Source organism: Rutidosis leptorrhynchoides, chromosome 8 (assembly GCF_046630445.1).
Source record: "Rutidosis leptorrhynchoides isolate AG116_Rl617_1_P2 chromosome 8, CSIRO_AGI_Rlap_v1, whole genome shotgun sequence".
Classification (NCBI taxonomy): domain Eukaryota; kingdom Viridiplantae; phylum Streptophyta; class Magnoliopsida; order Asterales; family Asteraceae; genus Rutidosis; species Rutidosis leptorrhynchoides.
In genome coordinates this window covers 81,218,223-81,221,382 of record NC_092340.1, presented here as the reverse complement: position 1 = coordinate 81,221,382, position 3,160 = coordinate 81,218,223, and the positions used below count along the sequence as shown (strand labels likewise).

At 30.3% G+C, this 3,160-nt stretch overlaps 1 non-coding gene across 1 annotated transcript; it reads right to left on the bottom strand.

Moving 5' to 3' along the window:
- Window positions 1–2,758: 2,758 nt before the first annotated feature.
- On the bottom strand, window positions 2,759–2,865 carry LOC139865488 (small nucleolar RNA R71). The gene has a single exon (XR_011765005.1). It is a non-coding gene; the product is annotated as a small nucleolar RNA R71 (small nucleolar RNA).
- Between the last annotated feature and the right edge of the window lie 295 nt (window positions 2,866–3,160).

The window sequence follows — 3,160 nt, the reverse complement described above, 5'->3', positions numbered from 1 at the left end:
ATAAATCGATCTTTATTGTTTTCCTGTCATTGTCTCGATTTAACACACCAACTAACTTATGAATTCCTTTCCAAATATAATATATTACTCGTATAAACCTAAGAAGCATTTTGTCTGCCACTTTCTCAAACAATGATAATAGTGACTCTTTTAATTGTTGAACCGAACTAGAAGAGAAAGGTAAACAATTAAAGTAATAACACAAGTTGCAAGTGTTGGCCACCTTGATAGTTATCGTAATCAACATATTGTGGTAAGTGGGGTCTTTGGTTCCATATAGCTGTTAGATAGCAAGTGGAAAGCAACAACAAATATTCGATGGTGATGATAATTTAATCAAATGTGACCAACAATTCAATTAACTTTATCAAATGGGGTATTCTTTGTTGAATAATGTGTTGACCAAACAGAAAAAGACATACTGCAAAAGTAGTTTTGATTTATTCCATTATTTGTAGTCTTCATATATAATATGTAATTGTGGTTGTTTATATATCTCTATGCGTATATGTTATATATGTAGAGAGACTAAATGGATGGTTTGATAACAGGTAGTTCGAAAGTAATAGTTGCAGCGAGCAGTGATGGTTGACGTGTGGTTGCAGCAAGCCAGTAATAATAAGGTGAATTGGTGGTTTGAAGAGTGATTAGAAATAGAATCTTAGCAGCTGTAGTAGCAGTTCACGAGTAGTGATGATTATGGTGGTTTATGAGTTAAAACAGAAGTAGAAATGCAAGGATAGCAGCAGTAACAAGGCTGCATCTTGTTGTCGTTTGGTGGTGGTTGTTGAGTTTTTGAAATAAGGTTATGCGTACAGTAGTAGTAGCAAGAAAATTTGAATAATCAAGCTATCAGTAGTAGTAGTTCACACTTATGTTTCAGTTTTTGAGTTGGGTTTGGTTTCGGTTCTTGCTTTGATACATTTCATGGTGATAAGGTGATATAGTGTTCATAGGTTTTCGTTGGGTCGGTTATGATCGGACAGAAGGCATAAAATATAGATGAAACCTAGATGATGTGTGTGTGTGATTGTAGCTCGACAAACCAAAGAAGTGGTGATTTGGTTTAAATATGGTGATCTATATTCACAATGATGTGTATGTATATATATGTAGACAGAGATGGAGAGTGAAAAAGAATTGTAGCAGTATCATGATAGTAGCATAACAATGGTGTTTGTATTTGATGGTTACCTGCATAGGTCGAAGAAACAGGAAGCAAAAATAATTATCTCGTAATGCATATGTGTTTACATATGTAGAAGATAAATCGAAAACAAGACACAATTGATGGTGGTTCTCCATGATGATTAAGAGAAAGAAATATATTGCAGTAGTTTGAAACAAAATTGATGGTGATTATGAATTGTGTGAGTCTGTATAGCTCGTAATGCATATGTGTTTACATGTATAGAATTAGATAGATAGGCCATTAGAAGAGATATGATAGCTAGATTAGACAGCTAACAGAAAGCAATTATAAGGTACAATAATTTGAAGACAAGAAACAAATTTACTACAGACCGATAGATACATGAATCTGAATTGAAAATCTTGTTGTACGATTTTACTCATATATAATTATTATAAATACAAATATATTAATATTAATATTAATAATACTAATAATAATATTTTTTTAATAGTAATATTACTTAATAAAGACTAATAATAATAAATGACAAATAATAATATGATAAATATTCATACTAATATTATAAATGATAATAATAATCTCATTAGTTATATTAATATTAATATTATCAATGATGATAATAATATAAATAATAATAATATAACAACTTGTACATGTTAAATTTTATATATATATTTATATCTCATATTTGGATTAATAACATTAATAATATAAATATTTATATTTATATTAACATTAGTAATGAAAGTAATGATAATAACATAACATTTATGTTTTAACGTATAATATATTAACTTTAAACTTTATTAATATTTTTAAATATTTGATACCACAATATATTAATAACTATAAATAGAAATTGTATATAGGTTCATAATATATATATATATATATATATATATATATATATATATATATATATATATATATATATATATATATTCATTTTAATATTCTAATTATTATTTTACATTATGAATCCAATTAACTATATTATATTTATACATATTTATATTTTTATATATATACATGTTATTTACACACAACTGTTCGTGAATCGTCGGGGACAGTCGAAGGTCACATGAATATATGAAAATAGTTCAAACTTTTTGAGACTCAACTTTACAGACTTTGCTTATCGTGTCGAAATCATACAAAGATTAAGTTTAAATTTGGTCAGAAATTACCGGGTCGTCACAGTATTCAACAAATTCAATTATGAAAGTAACAGAACCTCTAAGTATGGAAGACCGAATGAGAGCTACACGCACGGGCCAAGCTCACGTCATTATTAAGCCAGATGTTAATGCGCCAGATTATAAAATCAAAGGACAAATCCTACACATGGTAACTAATCAATGCCAATATAGTGGTACGCCGAAAGAAGATCCAAACAAACATATTCAAACCTTTAATAGGATCTGTACTCTATTCAAAATCAGAGAAGTTGAGGATGAACAGATCTATCTCATGTTATTTCCCTGGACTTTAAAGGGAGAAGCCAAAGATTGGTTAGAATCATTACCTGAAGGGGCGATTGACACATGGGATATTTTAGTTGAGAAATTTCTTAAAAGATTCTTTCCGGCATATAAAGCCGTGAGACTTCAAGGAGAAATTGTTACGTTCACGCAAAAGCCAAATGAAACATTATATGAGGCGTGGACAAGATTCAGAAAGTTGTTGAGAGGATGTCCTCAGCACGGTTTAGACACTTATCAAATATTACAAATATTCTACCAAGGTGTCGACGTTGCTACACGAAAAGACATCGACACAGTAGTTGGTGGTTCCATTATAAAGAAAACCGCAACCGAAGCTCACAAAATTATTGATAACACAGCCTCCCACTCACATGAGTGGCACCAGGAAAAAGATATTTTTCATTCATCTAAAGTGGCTAGAGCCGATTCTAGCCATGACTTTGATTCCGTTTCCACAAAACTAGATGCTTTCGAGAGACGAATGGAAAAGATGAATAAAGATATTCACGCAATACGAATC